At 37.3% G+C, this 24,073-nt stretch overlaps 2 protein-coding genes across 7 annotated transcripts in view; one reads left to right on the top strand and one right to left on the bottom strand.

The window, feature by feature from the left end:
* FILIP1L (filamin A interacting protein 1 like) overlaps positions 1 to 8,902 on the bottom strand; it is a 53,127-nt gene extending 44,225 nt beyond the window's left edge. For all 5 annotated transcript variants that reach the window (XM_027582441.2, XM_027582442.2, XM_027582443.1 and 2 more), the window contains exon 1: positions 8,783 to 8,902. The gene's annotated coding sequence lies outside the window, so the exon portion shown is untranslated. The remainder of the gene's footprint in view (positions 1 to 8,782) is intronic.
* Positions 1 to 24,073, top strand: part of CMSS1 (cms1 ribosomal small subunit homolog) — a 377,532-nt gene that overhangs the window by 50,126 nt on the left and 303,333 nt on the right. The gene's annotated exons all lie outside the window — the stretch shown is intronic.

Here is a 24,073-nt window from a genome sequence, read left to right as displayed (position 1 = left end):
TGTTCCTCAGCAAGTTTCATCCATTTAGTTATGTTTATCCCTGTGAGAAATCTGTTTGTGGCAGAATTAAAGAAAAGGCTGTTGTATACCTTGTATATGTGCTATATTTTTGCCCTGACTATATCTGACCTTGTGATTTGAATTTTAAGAAAGGTCAAACTATTTCAGATTTGCAGTAGTTGAAAAAGTGTTTTTGCAAATACTGATTCACTGTTCTTCACTTTTAAAGTTCACTCATTCACAGCTGAAAACAAAGAAAAAAAGCAAACCCCAATTTTCAAACAACAGAAAAGCCACTTTCAGAAGAGCTGTGTATCTAATGGACAGGGAATGCTGGACCAAAATATGCTACTGACTTAGCTCTATGACTTTGCCTTATCTGCCTTTCACCTCAGCTGCAACATGGGGAAAGCTATACAATTTGATCTCTAAGGTTTACAAAGCCTTTGATAATGCTCAAATCTCAGTTTCACAGAATAAAACCCCCACAGACCTTTAAACTCCTTTCCTTCCTTTTTTGTATAGCCTTGTCTACAAATTCATATGTTAAAAATATATTTTGTTTCATCAGAAGAGATTTTAGGTCCCAATGCTTCATAACTACATGGCACCTTAATTGGAATTTCATGGGATTCAGATTTATTTTTGGTTCTTTGTATGTCAGGTACTGTCATTCAGGGTTATATAAGTGTGCTATAAAAGTAAAGAAATAAATCTTTTCAGTGTCTGACACTTAAAATGTTATGCTAAATTTGAAAGTACACTAAAACTAAAAAAATTAACACCTCTGAAGAAGTACTTAGACTCTTAGTACTTAGACTAGGATTCTTTATTGTCTGTGGCTAGGATGTGATATAAGCTCTTCAGCCAATGTTAAGATTTGTCTTACCCATTTATTTTATTTGTGTGCCTCCCAGTCATGGTAGGACTTTTGAAGTAAAACAGGGAGATTCCCGGCTAGTTTTTTTTTTTAATAAGCCTTTTGTTCTTTGGTCGTTTAACTTACTCAGCAACTTGCTTATTTCAAGTGACTAAACACCCCTTGGAAAGCTCATGTGGGTTTCTCATAAGAGGGATTCCCTTCTAGCAGGGAAATCAGAATAAAAGATAACCTCGCTTTTCACAGTAGCAGAGGTTAGGCACTAGATACATGGATTCTCTCCAAAAGGCTTAATCCTTTACTTCACTTCATGTCTGGGTATGAGAGAACATGAGCTTTTCCAGACTGCATCCTACAAAGCACCACTCTTTGGTACTAAGGCAACCCCTTGTGCCTCAACTGGTGGAACCCTATTTATGGCTCAGATGATGATGGTGGAGCACCATCCTTGTGGGCAGACTGGCTTAACTAGAAAAATCATAGGTACCATTCACTGAGTGTCTACTATGGGTCCTGCACTGTGACATCTGCTTTATTGTCATATTTAATCTTCACTTTAAAGAGATGACTTCCTTTCTACATAAGTCCAGGTTGTTCTGAAGGCCATAATACTGAATTTAAAAATCATAGTTTGGATGTTCGGATCCTGGTTCAAGCCTTTTCTTTTCTTTTTTTTTTTTAACCTCAGATTCCATTTCCGTAGTAGACTTCCAAGGAATAAATCTGCCATCCTTTTTGGTATACTCCATTCAATAGCTTCCATTTACATTTCAGTTCCCATCTTTTCTTTGAATGTTTGTTCCCTAACTTGTCTGGCTGATGCCCCCTTTCTGAGTCCCGAAAGCCCTTATAGTTTTGTGACACAAATACTTTATATTGTTTTATACCACTTTCTAATTTGTTTTGGGATATTAATTTTGCTCTTGAACTAACTCTAAGCTCCGTCAAGGATTTGGTATCTCTGTATCCCCCACATGGGTTTGAATTCAAGTATGTACTTGATGACCAAATGATTGAGAGATGAGAAGAACCATTTCTTAGGGGAGCAGAACTCTTTCTTGGGCTGAATGATACCTAAAGTTCTCAGAATTTGCTCTTATTATTAGAACAGAAAAAAACGTAAAGTTTTGTTCCTCTTGTTCCTGTCACTTCTGAGGAGGGACAACCCTTTAGTGAAATGAGGAATTCACTTGAAGACAAATTTAAATAAAGTCAAGATGGGGGAAGTCCAGCCAGAGAATCTTAACTTTGCTTGCGATTCTTTGCATCTTTACCCAGCCCAATGAATTTTATGGGATTGTAAGAAGAATCTTGTGAGGCGTAATTTTAGGGGAATTGAGTGGAACCCCAGATCAGTTGACAGAATTGTTCACACCTTTATCTAAAAGATCTGTCTGCCCCATTTATCTAGTTCCATGAAAGCCTAAAGGATAATATACAACCTCAAACATAATGTATTTCTTTAATAACATGAGTGTTTAACTATCTTGATAATAAATGAATGAATATTATTTTTGAAGAACAATTTTCCCTTTAGCCCCAAAGGATTACATCTCTCAAAATTCCACAGAGTGATTTACGTCCTCTGCCATTTCCAGTTAACAGACTAACAAACTAAGGCTAAGGGATTTGGATAGCATCTCACTACATGGTCCTTTGTCTTTAGCAAGAAAGAACTTTCTCTGCTCTTCTCAAGCTTCTAGGCCAAGCAGCACCTTCCTTTTCTTCACATGTAACAGCAGCAGTCACTTAAGTCTTGTCAGCCCAAATGTGATGAATGTTTCACATTCCTTTTATGATTTCTGCTCAGAGATTTGTTTTTTGTTTTGGTTCACTTAAAAAAGAATTTTATTAAAAAAATAATTTTAAAACAGAAAGAGAAAACTTAGTTCACCTTTAAACTTTTGTTCCAAGACTGGTGGGCCATGAGATACAGTAAATCTGGCAGATTTGCTTCTCTCTGAGCCGCCCATATTGAAGGGCTGACCTCATCTTTGAGGCTGTTCTTGGTGCAGTGATTTGGAGCTCTCACAGGCTCAAATACTACAGTTCTGTTAATCTTTTCTCTGTGCTTAAGAGTGGACTTTTCCCCCTCACAGTCGTCCCATTTTCTTTAGCTAATTTTTCTGTAATGATATGACCAGTAGCTTATATTTTTATATAGTCTTTGGTTCCAGTTAATCAGAGTACCCTTAGGGGTTACTGCTCCTTATTCCATCCTTCCCCAGTATTGAGAGATGCTTATGGTGGATGAGTGTTCCCTTTTCTTAGGTTTGTGGAAGCCAAGGCTACAGGAAGCTTACCCAGGGAATAGATGGTAGAGACAAGAAGAAGAGGGGAAACTTGGATTTATGAACCATTATTCCTACTCTTTAGTCTTACTATTGAGATAACACTATTTGTCCATGCCAATTTAGTATCATTAGTAAGTACACAAGCAAGCTTAAAGATTGACTCTGCTCTGCTTGGTTTTGTTTCTTCTTTACCAGTCCCATATTGTTTACCTTCACTTAATTTTTATGTACAGCTGACCTGTCTTACCTATGTTGCTTTATCAGTCTATTAAAAAAAGAACAGGACAGGAGCATTGTGCAAGAGCTGCTGGTGATCTTAAGTCGCTGTCACCAACATGGAGCCTGTGAGTGTTAGTAGGTGTACCTGGGTTAGTGACATGGTATGGTGTGTGGAGAACTTAGTTGCTGGGCCTGTTGTCCTGCCTTGTGCTTAGCACAGTGCCTGAAAGATAACTCAGTCAGTGTTTGCTGCTGAAGAAGAGTTACAAGCCCTAGGCTGGCTTCAAAGGTTGACATTGGAATTAGCTAACTGAAATACAGAAAAATCACTCCTTCTCTGTGAAACCTGGCAGATTCACTGAACTCCCCACAGAAACTTCAGAATCAAAGTATATGCTTCATAAAAGGTGATCTGCTGGTTTCTAGTTATGGCAAGGACAAGCTGTTTGGGCCCAGTCACTGCATCTTGTAGGCCTTCAGCTGAGGCACAGAGATTAGGGAAAACAGAGGAATCTACCCTTCCCTAAGGACAAAAACCACTATACTCTGCTCATCTGTATTTTGCTTCCCATCCATTCCATGCCCCACAGCTATTCACCTGGTATTCTTTCACTACCTTTATTCTCATTATTTGGGGGAGGAAGTTAAAGTGAGGCAGGCAGGTGGAGGTAGGCAGAGAGCAGAGAAGCATCTGACTTAGTCTGCCTACACAACACTTAGTGTATAGTACAAAGTAGATTTCACTGTGTTGACTTCATCTGAGCCTGGTTTGTTTCCTGGGTTTTGTGTTTGTAGTCAGTTCTATGTGGTTACTTCAGATAGTGGCAGAGATTTGTTTTAGGCTACTAAACAGAATCTCGAGGAAGAGGCCCTTCCTAGCCCACAGTATTCAGAAATACTCTTTTCTTACCAAGTAAGGAGCTTCTAGGTTGTAATTTATTTGTTCGTACATTTATCCAACACCCTTCTTGTCCCAGTGACACACCTACTAACTATAGTGAGATACTTTGCCAGGTGCTAGGAATAAAGTTGGTTGCAAAATTGACCCTCAAGGAGTCCCGGAGACAATAGACAAATAAGTAGTTAATATGTAATTTAATGTCATGTAGCAATGCATTGTGTGAAGGAAAGTAAAGCAAGGTGTAAGTATCACCAGGAGCTTATAGCCTTCATTAGTTACTTCCTCTGCAGTGTTTGAGGAGGTTGTTTTAAAGGCTTTTGAGTCACTGAGTTTTGAAAGGGAACCTACTAGCTGGGGAGGTATGGGGAGTGTAGAATGCTTAGTTGGAAGATGCTGAGAAGAGGTCAGTTGTCAAGTTGTGGTTCAGACCTGAATGTCTTTGACACAGAGCATACATTCTTTCTGGGGAGCCACTCAGCTTCTAAGCAGAGTGGGCTTTGCCACCGGAGGACCTTTAAGTACAGTTATTATTTGTTTTGTCTTCCTTTTATCACCTCCCTTCCATTGTAATAGCCTGGTTGAACCCTACTGGTTTTCACCTCCCTCCTTTCCCCTTGCCTTGTTACTGCTTATATTTATTAACAAGAACTTTGAACCTTTCTGCTTTTTTTTTTTTTAATGGATTTTATATCCAAATTAACACCTCCAGTGCCAAGACTTCTTCTGGGGCTTCTGCCCTCAACTCTTCCTTGCACTAATTTAAGGAGAAAGCAAAGGCTGTAGCCCAAGAATGCAGGGGGCTCTGGCTCTGCCTCTGAGTAACTCTGTCTCTGAGCCAAGTCACACTGTGTACATCAATTTCTTTTGTAAAGTGAGGCATTTGGATCAGATGGCCTCCAAGGCTTCTTCCACCTATAAAGCTCTGTGGACATTCCTTGCCAGAGAGAGAGACAGAGAGTGTGTGTAGACTCTGGGGCCTAGGGCATCCCATTGTCCATACAGAAAAACTTACCAAGTTTCTTCTTAAACTCCTATCTGTGGAGTTGAGTGTTTATGTTCTCTTTTACTGTTAAAACTGTCCTTTAGGCTAGAATTAGAAGTTATAAACAAAAACAAGAAGTTGGGTTTGGCTACACCCTAACCTGCCCTAATGGTACACTTAACATACCTATTTCTTTACATACTTCCTTATCCCCCACCACACACACACACACACACACACACACACACACACACACACACACACACACACACACACACACACACCATTCCTCAAGTTTATCGTTAAAAAATAGTAATTGTATCTTTAAGAGTTAATCTGATTTTGGAACCAATACAGAGTAGGAATGTGAGGATGGTCAGACTGAAGATAGAACACTACTAATGTGTTACTCTGTTTTTGGGCTCAGAATTAAAACTGCTCCTGTCCTATCTTAATCTGCTAAAGCATCTGAGAAAACAAGCATGAAAAGGGAATGCTTCTCCCATATCTGAAAAAGAACCAAGGGACTTTCCTTGGAGAGTCTTTCCACTTTTGTTTTGCTCAGCTTTCCCAATCAGAGGTAATGTTAGTATAGAAGAAAGCCAGGGAGAGAGAATCTCAACTCTGCTTTTTAAGAAAAAGAGGGATGTAGGAGGGCTTAAAACAGTGTTGGGATGATCCTCTAGGAATTAGTGTACCTAACATTCGAAGTAGAAACTGACCAGCACATAGTAAATGTAAGTGATTGAGTTGGTGGACATATAAATACTGTAGTGATGGCAGAAGCAGCCATAGAAATATTTCTTTTAAAGTGTGTGATGCTGGCTGCTTATGCAGTGTCTCTTCATCTTTAAATCCTTATTTAAAACATAATTTACAGAAACTAACCAGATTAAATTGAAGCTACATTCACCGTCAAAGACAAATTAAATAAACTTTAAAAATCTTTTAAAATTAACAATATACCCAAGAGGATAAGGTAAGATGTGTTAGATTTTTCAAATATAATGACCAGCTATGTTACTGCTACTACAACAGATTTCAGTACGTGAAGCAGGTTGAGAACAATATTGCTTTACATCTTCTGGTTATTATGCCACAATATCCAGTTTTTATAAATGGTTCTCTTCCTGCCTCCCTTCCTTTTCCCCTTAAAGAGGAGGCTGTATTTTTTTCTCTCTTCACCTTGTAAAAGCATTCACTTTGCTCTAAAGCATTAGATATAGACACAACATGACCTAAGAAGAAAATGGAATTTTATTCTTGGTTCTCCATTTTCACTCTTTTACCTCAAAATCCATTTATTACCAAAGTCAATTTTCTGGGGAGAAGGGGTAGTAAGAACCCTAAAACAAAATTCACAGCCTTTTGAGAAGGTAAATTTATGGGAATTGCAACTGGACTTGGAAATTAAGAAGTCCAAAGCTTGATTTGTGTTTTCATATTGGCTCTTTCTGTAGACTCCATCACAGCATTAGGAAAATACCACAAAAATACCAGTGCTTCACATTTAAGTTTAATTGCCATAAAAGGACAAATGAATTTGTTAAGCATAAAATTAATATTTGCTTTATTTGGAAATGTAAAAATTTACATTCATTCTATCTAAAATATTTTTTCTATCATATAGATTGTCGCAAGGACTAATGCTCATTCAGAGAGCCCACTGTGTGATAATGTATCCACAATAAATCTTGTTGAACTTTCAGTTTTAAAAGGGTCTTATGGGTGATTTGTTCTTTAAGCCATGCTTTATAGTTAATAAATGGAAAAAAGTGTGGAATATTGAAGTATGTCATTTAAAGATGTAAAAAAATGATGCTTGCCTATTTAAAAAAAATAAAAATGCAGACCCTGGGAAACACAGCTGTTAGAGATTTAATAGAGGTTATGATTTTCAACAGTTGAGCTATAGTTTATGGTATAGATGGCACTCTGGGTATAGCTGAAACAATAATTGATGGTTTCTGTTTCCCTCCTCTTCTATCAGTTCCAAAAGAGTGGAATACCTTTTTACCAAAGCAAGAATTTTTCCATTTCCAATTACAGCCTATATCAAATAAACAACTTTTTATTGCATATTTCGTACTTCACAGGGACCTGGGTGTTGGCCCCGCTTTCTTCTCATTATGGTAGGCTTCCCTAGATTTGAAATAATAGTTTTAGGGAAATCCTACTTTTCCATACTAACCTGCAGTTTACATAGCCTATCTTCAGACCAAATAACATATAATTTTTCTTTTAGAATACTGAAACCAAAATCTTGCATTGCTCCAAACAAAATTAGCAAACAAAACAAAACTCCATGAAGCAAAAGTAGTAGGCACCAATATTATATGCTTTAAAATACTCAACCACAGGAATTACTAGAAACAGATAAATCCCGAATTTGGGGCATGTAGAAAATGCTGTTTCAAATGATAAGTTAAATATAGAGGCTATTTAAAAGGGAAATAATTGTCATACATTTCTTAAATTTTATTTTACAGTATATGTTCAAACCAAATAAAGTTTGAGTGATAAAATGGTTTTTTCATCTCTTATTCCAATGTTTTAAATGTGACATAGCATATTTTCTTAACTCTTCTGCTAATTTTTATTCTGAAAAGTAAAGTAAAATATGCAGATGTTCATCCAGGTGCTTAATTATCATATGGTAAGGGTCCATTTATAGCAATAGCCTGTTCAGTGTTTAGATGTAACTTAAAGTTCAAAATGCCACTGATTAACAAAATTCTTCTACAGGCTTTACCTTTTAAATTAGCATTTCTATATAAAAAACCATTGTCCAAAATATTACTCTAGAGAAACTAGCATTATCTTTAATTTTCAGTGCAGTTTGTCATTTATCCATTGATTGGAGTTGAAGTAAAAAGTTGGAACTCAAAATTATGAGAGTTACGTCCATGTACAAATTGGCAAATGCTTTTAAGACATTAGTTTGTAAATTTTGAAGCTTAAGTGCTCAACTTTTTAAGTTAGATTCATCCTAATTACAAGATGTATTTCTAACAGTGTTTTTCTAGTCTTTTATGTGAAGATTCACAAAGGGGAGGGAGTGAGAATCGGCACTAATAAATCCACTACCATGTGGTAATGTTTCGCACTTTGCTCTCTAAGACATAAGGGAATTCAAGTCCGAGGAGATATAAGATCAGGAGATTGAGTTGTGGTATTACAATATATCTTCCCCCACCACCACCCTTTCCCAAAGATTTCTCAACACAGGCAGGATTCAGCTGTGGCTCACTTGGAGAGAGTATGTAATATATAGTCATCCCCCAGCACTCGTCATTTAAAATCAAATCCCAAATCTGTTTTTCCGTTGGAGTAAACTTTCTAAGTTTTGTGTGAGTTGAAAAAGGTTTTGAACCTAGAGTTCATTGGACGCGCTTTTCGAAACCTGTCTGCAGTTGGTGATGCTAACTTTAAAAGCCACTTACAGTCCGCCTGGTTCTCTGACAGCTATGCCCCTTGCTGGAGCTGAGCGGCTCTCCTGGGCTTACCTGAGCTGCCTGCGCCGGGGCCGGGCGGGGGCCGGAGGGGGCCGCAGTCTCGCAGCGCTGCGAGCGGGCTGTGCGCGCTCCGGGAGTCACCCGAACAATGCGAGCGGGGCGCCGAGCGCGCCCGGCCTAAGGGCGTTACGTCACTGCGCTGCCTTATAAGGCGCTCCGCGTGTGCGGCGCGGTCGGCGGGGGCGCGGATGACAGCCGGATCCGCGGCGGCGGCGGCGGCGGCGCAACAGCGGCAATGCGCCCCAGGTCCGCCGACGCTCGGACCGTGTGAACGGACGGTCGGTCCCTGGCTCCCCGCGGAGGGGAATGGGCTGCGGGCCCGGGACGCCGGCGCCCTCCTGCCTGGCTAACCAAGTCATTGGGGGTCATGGTCAATCCGTTAGTAACTCTTCTCCCTCTGGGGCTTTAAAGCTCCTGTTACTGCTTCAGATTCTTAAATGCACATCCTGTTATTCTTATTTAAGCTTTTGTAAATATATTTTTGTTACATTTGTTTTTTGGTTGCTGGGGGGAGGCAGGAGAGGGAGCCAGAAGCCTTTTTTAGTTTTTTGGATTTTTTTTTTTTTTTGAGACATCCCGGGGGTGATTTAGACTTCAAACCTTCTCTTCCCTTTTTGTAAAGAGTAGGGGTCCTCAGAGGATAGTATTTTATTTCCTGATGATGTAACTACCAAACAATTCTTCAAGTGATGATGGGAAGGCCAGATGAAATCTTATTTTTTCAGTGTTTTCCTGAAAGAACCTCCTAGTTCCTCATTTCTGCATGCCTGTGTTTTAACGAAAGTAGTTCAAACTAATGTTTATTTGTCAGGGAAAGTATTTATTTAAAAAAAAATAAATGTTTTATGCTGTACTTTCAAGACAAAGTGTAAAAATAGAACTTCAGGACCAGTTTTAATCCATTTGTTCTCTTCTACTAGAAAACAAAGACATGAGAAGAAAGAAGAAACTGATCAAATATGACTGAATTAAGCCTCTAGTATGGGGCAGATTTACTTTTAAAAATTCTTTTTCTGGGAAATGAGAATTAGCCTCCTAATTATTTTGCACATTAATAAGAGAATTAATCTCTGAAGTTCTAACCAACTAGGTGAATCTGCTAAGTAAATTAGGGATGTGGCTGCCTTATTTGCAAGCTTCAAATGAATTGAGTAGTTTTAATGACTTGAGTCTATTTAACTTTTTAAATAAACATTAAAATAGGATTGCTTCCTATTATGATGTACATAGGTGTATCGAACTACTGTTTATATATGTTTTGTCAAACAGGAATAATGAAAGCAGTTTGTTTCTCTTCCTTAGTTTGGAGTAGAGAAAGGCTGGTTGCAGAGAATATATTAGTGAAAATCGTGAAAAAAATATACAGGGCACAAAAACGTGTGTCATCTGCTAAACTGTGGGCTCACTTTGATAGTTCTTTTATATCACTCTCTACTGAGAAGCCTGTTAAACTTCTGCTTTTTATATATACTCTTTTGAGAAACCAATGACTGTACCCTTCCACTGAGCTTAAAATTTAATATTTGATTTACACTTTCATATTAACATTTTAGATATTGGTTTGTTAGTTTTGTTATCCTACCTTATAGTTGTGAAGTGTGGTTGAATCTTTTTAGTCTCCTATACTTGCCCTGTACTTATTAAACATGTTTTTGAGACTTTTATGCTAGATTTGATTCATTCAGTGAGATAAAATGATTGTTGTGAAAGTTGCATAAACACCTGCATCTCAGCTTCAAACTGGTGACAAAGTATCTTTACCCAAAGCCAGCATTTTTGTAACTGGTTTTGCCTCCTTTCCCCTCTGATAGGTACAGGTTTCCTAACATTGGACTCTTTTATTTCTTTCCCACATTTTTGTACTTATGCTTTGCATTTATTTCCATATTTTTGATTTCCCACTTGCCCTGTAAAATATGTCAGCATTATTTCCTCCTTTTCTTTAACTGTAGTAGCTGAAGAACAGAGAAGTTAAGTGGATACAACACTTGTCTAGGGTTATGAAGCAAGAGAAAAGAGGATTAGAACTCCTTGTGTGCCTTGCCTGGTGCTGTGTTACTCCCTGAAGCAGTGATGTCTGACCCAGCTATGACTCAGCATTCCAACTGAGATCACGATGTATACCACTCTTCAGGAACCAATAATAACATTTGTTGAGCTTTTTAGTTCATGCTAGTCACTGTGCTTAGTGTTCTACAAGTACTCCAACATTGTAAGGTGGTATTAGTCATACTTTTCAGGTGAAGAAACACATTTGGAAGGGTGAAACGGCTTGACCAAGGTCATACTGCTAGTAAGTAACAAATGTAGTGATTTGAACCAGTGTTTATGAATACAGCCTTAGTCTTCTCTTAATGGTTTGCTCAGAATCACTCAGAAGTGTTAGTTAAAAAAATGCTCAGATTTAGTTGAGAAGTTTCTATCTTTATTTTCCAGATTGAATGTTAAACTAGGAAAACCAAGACTGACCTTTGCAGGCCACCCACCAGAGCCACCCTGATTATGCACTGAATAACCCTAGGGTAGTTGTTCACATTGGAGACATCATGGATTTGTATATAAGACTAAGACTATTTGTATATAAGATAAGACAGCTTTTTTGAGGATGTTGGTAACATGTTTTGGCCTAATAAAATTAGAATAATATGACAGTTTTCCAACAGATGAAAGTCAAGCGTCTTGAGCAGGGGGGATATTTATCTGACACGAGAGCACCCTGGGTCTTCTTTGGAAACTCCAACCAGCCATTGGTATTATGTTCTGTTGGCCACAGGACTCCGCAAGTGGACTTTTATTTCCTTCTCCCTTCCTATGAACATTCTCTTTGAGATGTAATTTTTGTTGTCTTGGCTTCTGATGTGTATTTATCAAAAGAATGGAGTTATGACCACTGTGCCTCAGTCTTGGCTGAGAAAATTTTACTTCCTTTTTTACTGAAAATTTTATTGTCCAATTGCTATATGACTTATTTTATAATCCAAAATTTCCTACAAATAAGTTTAACTACAAATTAAAGTCCTTTCTGTAATGAGTAATTTAAATTTATGATCTAAATCAGCAGTAGCTTTAAGTTGTTATTTGGAAATGGTTCAAAGGAATTTTTCTACCAATCTAATTGCTTTCTAATGAGGAAGAAGGGTGTATAGGCAATAAGGGTGGAAACTAGAATATATCGATTAAATTGAACTATACGAATCGCTCTTGTTAGGTAGTCAAAAACAGTTGAATAATCAGCAATTTCCGGTGGTTCAAGCTAATGCCAGGAGTTCAATACAGTGACCACAAAAACCGATGTTATTAGCAATGTACACAATATTGTCATTTAACTGTTTAAAAATACCATTAACATGTTACCAAGAATGTCAAAGCCAGTTTCTCTTTGTGAAATGACTACTCTTTCTTTCATGCCCTGTCTTCCTGGCTTTGTTTCTTCTTGTGACTGGTGAAGTCTTTTAGTCATCGAAATAAGTGCAAGAGAAGCAGTATTCATAATTAACTGCACCTTTCTTCCCAGCTGCCCCCAATTTTCACTAATGCTTCTTTCATCAGTTAAGGGGTGATGAGCCCCACTCCCTGGAAGCTCTGTTGGAATTTATGAGATAGTAACACTAACTTTTGAGTGTGATATGTTTGCTCCTTTGCATCTATAAAATAGTGTATGTGAAAACACTATAACACACAAAGGAAAACAATTCTTATCAACAGGTATAGTCCTATATGAGAAGCTGAGCGTAGTGGGGACAGATCCAGGATGGCATGGGGAAAAGTTCTGTAGGCTTGCATTACATTAGGCTGCAGTTGGATTAGCCGAGTGTGAGCCTTTGGCGTTAAAGTATACCACCTCAGGGAACATTCTAATACCTCACTGGCAGGCTTCTTGCAAAGCAGCTTTGTCTGTGAGCATTGGGCTAGCCTGCCATGTATCCAGTGCTGATCTCTCCTCTGCTGCTACACAACTTAAGAGGAAGGGACTGAGCACCACTGGTGGGCAGCTATAGAATGTAGAGCCAAAAAGGATGTCTCAGGGCAAAAGCACCTTCTCTCCATGCCAAAAACACTTTCTTTTTTTTTAAAGAGCATTTTATTTTTTTAAGTAAGCTCCATTTGCAACTTAGGGCTTGAAATCACAACCCTGAGATTAAGAGTCACCCTACCCACTGAGCCAGCCAGACACCTGAACAGTTTTCTAACCTGTTCCTTTCACTCTTCTTTCTGTTGCCCAGGCGTCTTCTGCCTAGTTTTGTACACATAAGTGCCCACACAAGGGGCGCCTGGGTGGCTCAGTTGATTGAGTGTCTGCCTTCAGCTTGGGTCATGACCCCAAGGTCCTGGGATGGAGCCCCGTGTCCTCGGGCTCGTCGTCACGGTCGTCGTCGTTGTTGTCGTGGGGCTCCCTACTCGGGAGCCTGTTTCTCCCTCCCCTCTGCTCCCCCTGCTTCTGCTCTCTCTCTCTCTCTCTCTCTCTCTGTCAAATAAATAAATAAATAATCTAAAAAAAAAAAAATAAGTGCCCACACAAAACCTACCCCATCTCCAGGCAGCACACACCACGTGCACTGCGCACCTAGAGCCTTCCACCAACAATTAATGGGTTACAGTGAACCTGGATTTGCATAGAGACCCACTTGCTCTTATCTGCAACCCAAATCTCCTGTCGTCTCTAGTCCTTGAGGTTTCCAGAAGCCCATCAACTATTCCTAGTCATACTTCAGCTGACTTTGATTTTACAGCAGGGACTAATGCACTTTAGAGCAAACTCAGGCTGATTATAGCAACAGTGTCAGTGGTAATACAGTAGTAATACTAGAGAATGAGAAGCCTATTATTAAGATGATTTTTTGTGGCTTTGAAAATGAATTTTAGAACAGTTCAATGCCCATGATAATTTGAAAAATGCAGAAAAGTAGAAAAGACATTTTACATCTAGCCCTACCTCGTGAATACTGCCAACTATTAAGAGAGGTACAATTGACCCTTAAACAGGCTTGAACTGCATGAGTCCACTTATATGCAGAATTTTTACAGTGCAGTACTGTAAGTATATTTTCTTTATGATTTTATTAATAATATATTTTTCTTTAGCATACTTTATCACAAGAATACAATATATAATATGGGTACAAAATATGTGTTAATTATTTATGTTATTAGTAAGGCTTCTGTTCAATGGTAGGTTGTTAGTAATTAAGTTTTGGGGAGACAAATTTATACGCAGATTTTTGACTGCACAGGATTCAGTGCCCCTAATCCCCACATAGTTTAAGGGTCAACCACACTATGTTCCCTTCTAGTCTTTTTATAAACATTTATAAAACATCTGTGTTTTCCCACTATGGGCCATATATGCATATTGTGTCTTTTTATCTGTATATATTTTAATCATGTTCATTGCCTTTCTGTAGACAGTGGGTCATTTAAAAGCAATTTGCATATTGTCCCTCGAAATGGTGGTCACAAAGCCAACCACTACCTGATGTCCCACTGACAGTGCTATAGTTTTTGTTCCTCAACAAGTGAAGCAGCAAAGTCTACGTTTGAGACTCTCCTGTTGATCCAGGAACCTCCTGTTCTTGGTTTACATCGGATGTTATGACTTGGCTATGGGTCTCCAGTGAGCGTGCCAGTAGGTGAGCAGAATGACTTGGAGAGAATGAAGAATTGATAATATGACGCCACTACAATTATTAAATGGGAAGCTGGAAAAACCTGCTATTTAGGTCCAGTCCATTTGCTTATTTATTTCTGCAAACATTTTGTGTTTCCTTGGTAACTAATAATAGTTTTGAGAAACTGTTAAACTCACAAATATTACTGCAGGAGTAAAAAAATCCTCAAATCACAGAAATTAGAGACAGAATAGACCTATTAGGTCATCTTTTTTGTCCCCTGCCAGTACAGATTGTTCTCAGCACTTTGTCCAGTCCCTCTTTAAAGGGACCTTGTCTAATAGTTTGTATCTCATTTTTTTTAAGTAGTTCATTTTTAAAGAAAATAGTCCAACAGAATATAATTGTGGAGCTTGATTTCAGGCTAAATATTTATAGAGAAAGACTTATGACTTCAAAGTACAGTTGAACAGGTTTTATGTTGGGAGTTACTGGTATAGTTTATTGGAATAGGAATAATAACTATAGGAATAGTTTATTGTCATTGGAATAGTTGGCTAAGTGTGAAAAACTGATGGGTAAGTTGACTTTATATGTTTTCTTTTATCATTGGAAACTCAAATATAGCAACACATGAGGATAAACTTTTAATATAGGAATAATAACTATAGGAATAGTTTATTGTCATTGGAATAGTTGGCTAAGGGTGAAAAATTGATGGGTAAGTTGACTTTATATGTTTTCTTTTATCATTGGAAACTCAAACATAGCAACACATGAGGATAAACTTTTAATATAAACTCATTGAAATGGGTCTAGAAGGCCTGAGAAAATAAAGCATTTAGGAAGTAAAGTTAGAGTAAATGGTTCATTCCAAGATTGTATTTATGAAAGAGACATTTTATACTCTCCCTTCCTGTCACCAAAGCTGCTTTGTCCATTATTTATAGTTAATTATTGCTTGATGTGAAGATGGCTTCTAGCTGTAAAATCCCCTCCCTCAGTCAAGTAACTTCTTCCAAACCCCAGAAGGACAGAATAAAACTGCCTCATAGAGCAGTTGCTGGTGGTGTTATAGACTGAAGGCTTCATATCCCTGTATTATGGCTGAAGATGTCTTCACTGGGAAAAATGATGAACAAGTAAAGAAATAGGAAATGTGCTTTGAGTTTTATTTTGAAGGATGGTCGTTTCATAAAAGCACATTTTAGAGTGTAAAAGACCTTAGAAAATACTTACTTATTGCCATCCCTTGTTCCCCCTTTTTAAATAGATAAGATAATTGGATCTCAGAGAGGTTAAAGGACTTGTCCTGAGGTCAAAATTAAGTTGGTGACCCAGCCAACTATGTTTTACAGGTCTGTATATCTCTTCTGGGAAACATGAAAAATCAAAAATGGCTTAAACAATGTCATTAGAACTGTCAGACTATGTCTGAAATTATAATTAATATTAGAATAATTTACCTAGGTTTATACTAACTACAGAAATACTTTGGAGCATTAATGAGCTAGTTATCCACTTTATGGGTGAAAAATACAATATTTTTGTTGCATTTCTTTTAAATTGAAGATCTGTGTATGGCTGGTAGTCAACTCAAGCCACTAAGATTGGCCATAGGTTGACAACTCCAGCCAAAAATTTAATGGAGATATCTGAACTTTTAATATTAATTCTGTGCTCTCATTTAACACCATTGTCTTGCATACATGCCAAATGGTCATTCTGTACATGAGAAATGCTATTACAATTTATGTTACTAGACATTTACATCATAAAATGCAGGTGGAAGGGATGTCGAAAGTCTTGTGTTCACCCTTCGATTGAATTTTCTCTTGAGTGAGAACTTCAGCTTTCTTACCAGGAGTTGGTGCTTGCACGTCCAGTTGTCATTAGTCAGTACTGAATAGCTCCAGGGATTTTTTACTTCCCCAACAAGTCCATTCCATTCCAAACTGAAAACTGGCTTCCTCTTCTACTGACTATTCCTGGTCTTTCCAGGGAGTCATATTGAATAAATACATTGCTTTGACATGAGAGTGTTTTAAATATTTGAAGACAATTTGTCCTGAATCTTAAACTGTTCCTATTTTTATAATTTGAGTCTTTTCATACTCTATTTCTAAAAGTTTGGTGCTCAGAATGAACAAATTACTTCAGTATATCAGGATTATCTTCCCCTTTACAGACTTTGTGTAAAGTGTTTTGCGTTTTCCTAGCATTTTCTGGTAACCATATCAGATTACTGTGTCATTGAGCTTACCGATCACCAGCCTCCTAATGACCAACTACATACCTAAGTATTTTCATCATGTACTCTTCTATGTACTCCTTCTATCCTCTGCTGGTTTTGTTTGTATTACATCTTTGTTATAATAACAACAATAGTAGATGACACATTTAATGTTTAATAGATGCCATGCAATATATGTTTTACATATTATATTTAAACTTTGATCCACATAATGACCCTGTGGGATAGATAACTGAGGAACAGAGAGATTAAGTAGCCTGTCCAACATCAGAGCTAGTAAATAGTGGCACCAGGGTTTGAGTTGTAGACTGACTTCAGCAAACTCTGGTAGAAATCATATTCAGTGTCTTTTTTTTTTATTTTTTTTAAAGATTTTTATTTATTTGACAGAGAGAGAGACAGCAAGAAAGGGAACACAAGCAGGGGGAGTGGGAGAGGGAGAAGCAGGCTTCCCGCTGAGCAGGGAGCCTGATGCGGGACTCCATCCCAGGACCCTGGGAACATGACCTGAGCCGAAGGCAGACGCTTAACGACTGAGCCACACAGGCTCCCCATATTCAGTGTCTTGTAGTAGGATTTGAACTTAGGGGATAAACACTATAACACAGAGGCATAGAACTTTGTATCTCTCTTATCTGCCACTAGTTCATTGGGCTTGCACTATGGGATGGTGGAGTGAGAATAGATCTTGGAGAAAATCTGGTCAGCTACCTCATCTTATAGTTCATATAAGGGAAAGCCACACTGTGCAGTATTCTGTTCAGGGATACCCAGTTGGGACAGAGCTCAGGACAGAATATGGTGCTTTTTCTACTACAGACCTCGAAAGTATTTCTGCTTTGTACAATTTTCTCTCTCTCCTCTCCTCCTCTTCCCTCCCTCCCATCCTTCCTCCCTTCTTTCTTTCCTTCCTCCCTCCTTTCCATCCTTCCATCCTTCCTTCCTTCCTTCCTTCCTTCCTTCCTTCCTTCCTTCCTTCCTTCCTTCCTTCCTTCTTCTCTCCCTCTCTAATTATTTATGGCACTATAAGCATTAAAACAACAATAACATTAATAGAATCCACATTGAAAGGATCACTTAAAATCCTGTCATACCATGTTTTAAACTTTTTTCATTTATTGCCAACTTTTGAATCTATAAGTTCTTTATCTTTTTAGATTATGACATAAATTTAAGACTTTTATCAAACATATTCTCAATCCTCTGATTTAAGTTTCACAGCTCAAATATGCCACTTATATAAAGAAGATCCAGGGAATGGAAAGGGAAAGGAAAGGAATTGCTGCCGTTTATTGAGAGCCTACTATGTGCCAATATCTCTGCCTTGCCCTCTGCCTTGATATCTCAAACCTCCTTCCTGGACTTTTTGAGATTTTGTGTGAGGGCTGGGACAATAATACTCCACACAGAGTAGACATTCCATAAACCTGATGAATGAGGATGAATTTGGATGCATCCAGCAGGAGATGGATCCAGCAAGAGAAAGAGGTAATGATCATTCATTACCTGACTACTTCCATTCATTGACTGTTACCTTTTGATTCATTTTATGTGCCATTTATTTCATAGCTCCATTGAGACAAATGCATGTGAAAGATGCTATTTACAGTGATACATTATATCCTTGTGCTTTTAAATCAAGTGAATACTAATTAAGTCTTGATCTAGAAACTATTCTTTCTTTCATTTAATCAAGTTTCTTTAATTCTCTTGACTCTAAATATTATTTGCGAAGGAAATTTCCCCTTGGGGTACATTTAACCATGCAAATGGGAAAAACTTTGTCATGATACTGCTCTGACAGCCCACAGACTTGAGGAATAAAAACTTCAAGAGCAGAGTTCCTGCTCAAGCAATCAGTTATGGCCTAACAGTAGCTTCTTGGCAAATCATAACTTAAAATAGTGCTGATTGCTTTTTAAACATAATTCTAATGAATACTGCTCCAGTTGAGTTTTAAAACTTTCAGTTATTCCAAATGGTTACTGCCCTAGCGATGCCAGAATGTCTAAGTCCCAACCCATTTATTAGCACTGGGAAACTCGAGAATCACTGATGTTGACTCTCAGTGACCTCAAATTTAGACTCTGAGATTTGTATTCAAGTGCTGATGTACTCTGATAAGATTGACAGAAGTACAAGTTTATCATATGATTGATTGCTAATTTGTGTCATTACTATACTGTGCCATTTAGGGTGTGCTATAAATTAATTTTTAAGTATATCTTATAAGTATCTTATAAATAACCTAGTTACATTTCATCATCTTACCTTTTTTTTTGCGGAAATTAAGAGTTCTTTGTTAAATGCAAGGGTTTAAAATTTAGCAGGAGTTCATAAACTTAAATTTGGCATTTCTTTTTCTAAATATATAATAGACTCAAAGTAGGAAAGTGGCTTAGGTCTACTTCGAAGACCTCTGAGAGGTGCTGACTTTTGGTTAAAACAGTCTCCATCCATGCATGTGTGCATCCATCTATCCATCCATCCATTTGTCCTCTATCTGTGGCTACCATTTACTAAAAACCTATGGAACAGATGTCTAACTCTCTTTTCCTTTCTTCCCTCCTCCCTGCTCAACACACACACACACACACACATTATACATGTACACATGCAGGCTTTCATGTACACTCACCAACAATTACAAGAGGAAATGAAAAACAGTGGAACTCAACTGTTTAGATCAGGAATGGGAATCTATTCCCCAAAGGCTAAGTGGAATATCTTTTCATCTAGTCATGGTGACCTTCAATAACTAATAGCACTTTTTGTGCATGAGGATTATCAGCAGCCATTTATGCCAATATGTCAGTAGTAGGATGGGGGGGGAGGGCGATTGGTATTGATGCATGGCTTCCACTTGTACAACATTTAAAAACATTTATGCTCTCAAGAAAATAAAAAGACTTGTATTCTTCAATTAGGTAGTGCCAATGAGAAAATATTATTAAAATTCCTGGAGAAAAAAAAACACCTTTGTTCATAATATTTGTTTATTGCAATGTAATTAAGTAGGTAAAAAAGGTAATATTTTCCCTTCTTAATTGAAGAAGGTGGAATATTTAAAGGGAATACTGTGTGTGTGTGTGTGTGTGTGTGTGTGTGTGTGTGTGTGTGTGTGTGTGGTATGATTTATAGTTATGCAAGAGTTAGGTCTAGGGATGTCTGGGTGGCTCAGTCGTTAAGCGTCTGTCTGCCTTTGGTTCAGGTCATGATCCCAGGGTCCTGGGATCAAGCCTCACATCGGGCTCCCTGCTTCTCCCACTCCCACTCCCCTTGCTTGTGTTCCTGCTCTCGCTATCTCTCTCTCTCTGTCAAATAAATAAATAAAATCTTAAAAAAAAAAAAAGAGTTAGGCCTAGACTGCCTCTCCTATATTCTTTCAAGAGGCACTCAGCAACTATTTTTTGAGCATCTTCTGTGTCTATTTATCACTATACTGAGTTCATGGCAAGGGAGGCAGAGAGGATAAAGCATGACCCTACCCAGATTTTGATGGGTAGATAAACAAGTGAACAAAAACCAAAAAACAATTAACATTAAGTTGGGATGCTACGTTTGGTGAAGGAAGAATTTTTGTAAAAGTATGTTAGGCCTAGAAATATCTGGAAGGTCTTCATAACAGAAGTTAAAGTTCATCTGGACCTTGAAGGGTAATTAAAGAATTCCAGGAAGGAGAATGGTAGAGCAAAGGAACCCTAGATAGAATGGCGTCACTGATTGGCTCTTGTTGAGCAGTGCTGACCCTCTACAGGCAGTTGTGCAAGTGGTAGATATTGCAGCCCTGGAGGGGAGGGTGGTCACATAAGATGGGGCCAGACTATAAATGGGTCTTATAATTCAAGCAGTGTGGTTTGGATTTCAGTGTTCTAGACAGCAAGGTGCCATTGGCAGTTTTTTAGCAGTTGAGTAATATATTTTAATATATTAAAAGCAATTTTAAATGAATCATGACATTGTTAATTCTTTTTCAATTGTATATTGAAGTATATATAAATATAAATATGTAATAGAATCAGGAGTGCTCCAACCTTGTCATATAATAATGCTTCTTTTAGGTATAATCTTTGGAGAAGTGAGGGTATGGAACAGCCTTTATTGAAACATTTTAAAGGCCTTCTCTGAAAATCAAAATAAAACAGATCTATGATGTTTTAATTAAATAAGATAATTTATTTTAGTCTTACTAAATATTAGAATGGCTGTTCAAATAATGGCTCTCTTAAGCATTTACTTGACTAGTGATAATTTATCAAAGATTCTTCCCAGAAAAACGTCAGTAGTTGGGTAAAGATCTTCCAAGGCTGCTTATATCACACACACACACACACACACACACACACATATAAACTCTCGATATGAATCACTGAATGAATGAATGAACTGATTTGTTTCCTTGTTCGTTCATTCATTTTAATGATGTTCTTTGCAGAGGCGCCTGTATGATCCATTACTGAAAATGGAGGGAGGATCTTTATGTTTTAGGTATACCTTCTCAACTATTTAGCTATTAGCAGTTTTATTTGGATGATAAAGTTGAGAAAAGAATCTTCTCAAAAAGCTTTTTGTTGAAACAGACACTTTTTCATCTTCTAAGGAAAGAAATTTTGATTGTTTTCTTTGGGTCAATTTCAGTATTTCATAAATTTTATTACTTAGAATAGCTATGCTAAGAACTGTAGTTTGTTCCTGCTACCTCATGATTTTATTGGGCTTTCATCTTTCTCTTGGGTTCATGAATTATTTAGAATTGCTTCTTAATTTTTAAACATGTATTTTTGGGTAGAGAGAGAGATCTTTTTATCACTCATTACATTATGGTCAGAAAATATAGTCAGTGTGTTATCTACCTTTTGAAGTTTTTAAGATTTGCTTTATGGTTTCGTTGGGTGGTTAGTTTTTTACAAGTTCCCTATCTGCTTGAAGAGAGTGTAATGTGTATTCTGTATGAATTAAGAACAATGTTATCTATGTAGATAAAGCTTACTTATTGTGTAATTAGAATCTTCTGCAACCTGATTTTTGACTGCTTGATTAGAAATGGAATTTCTTTATATTATATAATGACTCTTTATAGATCTTTCCACCTTAAAGTCCTTTTTGCCTCATACACATAGCTGTGTAACCTTTCTTTTAGTTAGAAGCTGCCTGATGATATCTTTTTTCCAACCTCTTTTCAGCTTTACTATATTCTTATGTTCCAGTGAGTCACTTATAAACTGCATGCAGTTGGGAATTATTGTTAGAATTTTTTTAATACAGTATGACAATCTTTGTCTTTTAACATGACCATTTAATTTGTATTACAGTGATTATTGACTTATTTGGACTTACTTTTGCCATCTTATCTGATGGTTTTATTTTTTACCACCTTTTTTGCTGCTGTTATTTTACTTCTTAGCTTCTTTTGAATTTTATTTTTATTTGTTTTCTCCCTTTCTACTTTGGAAGTTACACACTATTCCTTTTCTATTAGGAATTAATTGGCCTATAAATTCTACCTCACAAGTTAAAGTTATCAGTCTAAAGCTGATCAGCATTTTAATCCTTCTCCAAAAATTTTAATCATTTCAGAACACTTTAATTCTGAGTATACCCTCCTGATTTATAAATTACTTGTCTTATGTTGTCTTATATTTCAGTTTCTTTTTTAATTCCCCAAGATTTTATCATCTTTTATTGTTATTTTAGTCAGTGTTGGTTTAGATGAACCAACATATTTACCACTTTCTTTCCTCATCATTCCTTCTTTTATTCCAGATTTCCATCTGGGACCACTTTCCTTCAATCTGAATGCATACTTTTTGAAGTTCCTTTAGTGGAAGTCTGCTCTTTGCACACTCTCTTTTTATTTATTTGAATGTCTTTATTTGACCCTTGTTCTTAGGAAGATTTTTACTGAGTGGAGACTTCAGGTTGATACTGTTTTCTGTCAGCACATTGAAGATATTATTCCACTTACTTCTGGCTTCCCATGTTCACGTTGAAAAGTCAGTCATTGATCTACGTGTCATTCCTATTCTCTCTGGCTGCTTTTTTTTTTATTTTGCCTTCATCTTTGACTGCAATTTCATTATGATGTACTTAAGTACAGATTTCTTTTGTACTTTCTGGGTTTCATTGAGATTCCTGAATCCGTGGGTTGGTGTCTTTCTTAAGTTCTAGAAAATTGTCAGTCAATGTTAACTTGACAAATACAGCTTCTGAATAATTTTTTTTTTCTTTACCTTGTAAAACTGAGACACATGTTAGGCTGTCTTTCTCTGTTCCTCATATCCCTTAACTACCCTTTCAGTTGTTTTATTTCTTTAGCTCTCTTGGCTGCGTTTTGTCTTCAAGTTTTTCTTCTGGTTCAGTAATTCTCATTGCTGATATGCAGTTATATTTTTCATTTCCAAAAGTTGCACTTTTTTTCTAATTTGTTTAGTCTTTTGTAGTCTGTTACTTTTCTAAGCAGAAATTTCTAACTAGAAATTTTAATCCCTTTTTTATCTTCAACATATTAAGTATGTTTTACATGCTGTCTGGTAATTTAGATATCTGAAATCCTTTATTAGCAGCTCCGATTCTGCTGTCATTTCTTTGGCTTTCAGTCATTGTGCATTATTTTTTAGTGTGTTTTCAGATTTTAAAATATGAACCCATATATTAGAACTCTATTTGCAGGAATTCTTTGAACCCTGGGTTGAAGGTGGCTTTCTCTAGGGAGGATTTACATTTGTTTTTGCCAGATGCCGGGGCGGGGGGGGGGGGGGGTGGGTATTTTCAGCCTAGAATCTCTAGAGCGAGGTTTTTTGGTTTTTGTTTTTGGACCACCCGGTTAGTATGAATTTGGGCTGCCAATTCTCATATAGGCTAACTTGTTATTATAAATTCTCAGTGGAATTTATTTCTCCCCTTACTCCAAATGCCATAGTTCAAGGAAAGCAGTTTTCCTTACAGTGCCTAGAAGTTGATTTTGTTTCTAAGTCACCTTTACATTCATGGTTTAGCTTTTTGCAATCTGGCTTTATGTAGGGTTGGGAGGACCCTAGGCTTTGTCAACAAACTCTGTGCCCTCTGATGCCATAAAAACTATAAGTTTACAGAATTCAAAAAATGCTCTCAAAGCAATAGCTGTTACTTTACTTACCTTGCTGAGTTTTCACTTTTATTCAATCTTTAACCCCTTTGAATATTCCTTAATAACTTGCTGTCTCAAAGATGTATATTTTAAAATATTTTATTCGTTTTACTTAGCACCTTGGGTGTTTTGGTGGTGGTGGTATTGTTTTGGAGTTTTTTTTAGTGAGACAAGAGCTTAGAGTAGCTAATCCGTTTCAGCATTGGAATTCGACATTAGCACAATATAATCTAATAGTGAAAAACAACCTGAAAATGGTGTAGGAAATATTTCAGATTGATATGTTAGAGCCACTT

This window comes from Zalophus californianus, chromosome 1 (genome assembly GCF_009762305.2).
Source record: "Zalophus californianus isolate mZalCal1 chromosome 1, mZalCal1.pri.v2, whole genome shotgun sequence".
Taxonomy (NCBI): Eukaryota; Metazoa; Chordata; class Mammalia; order Carnivora; family Otariidae; genus Zalophus; species Zalophus californianus.
The sequence above is the reverse complement of the archived record's forward strand: the minus strand, read 5'-3'. Positions and strand labels throughout refer to the sequence as shown.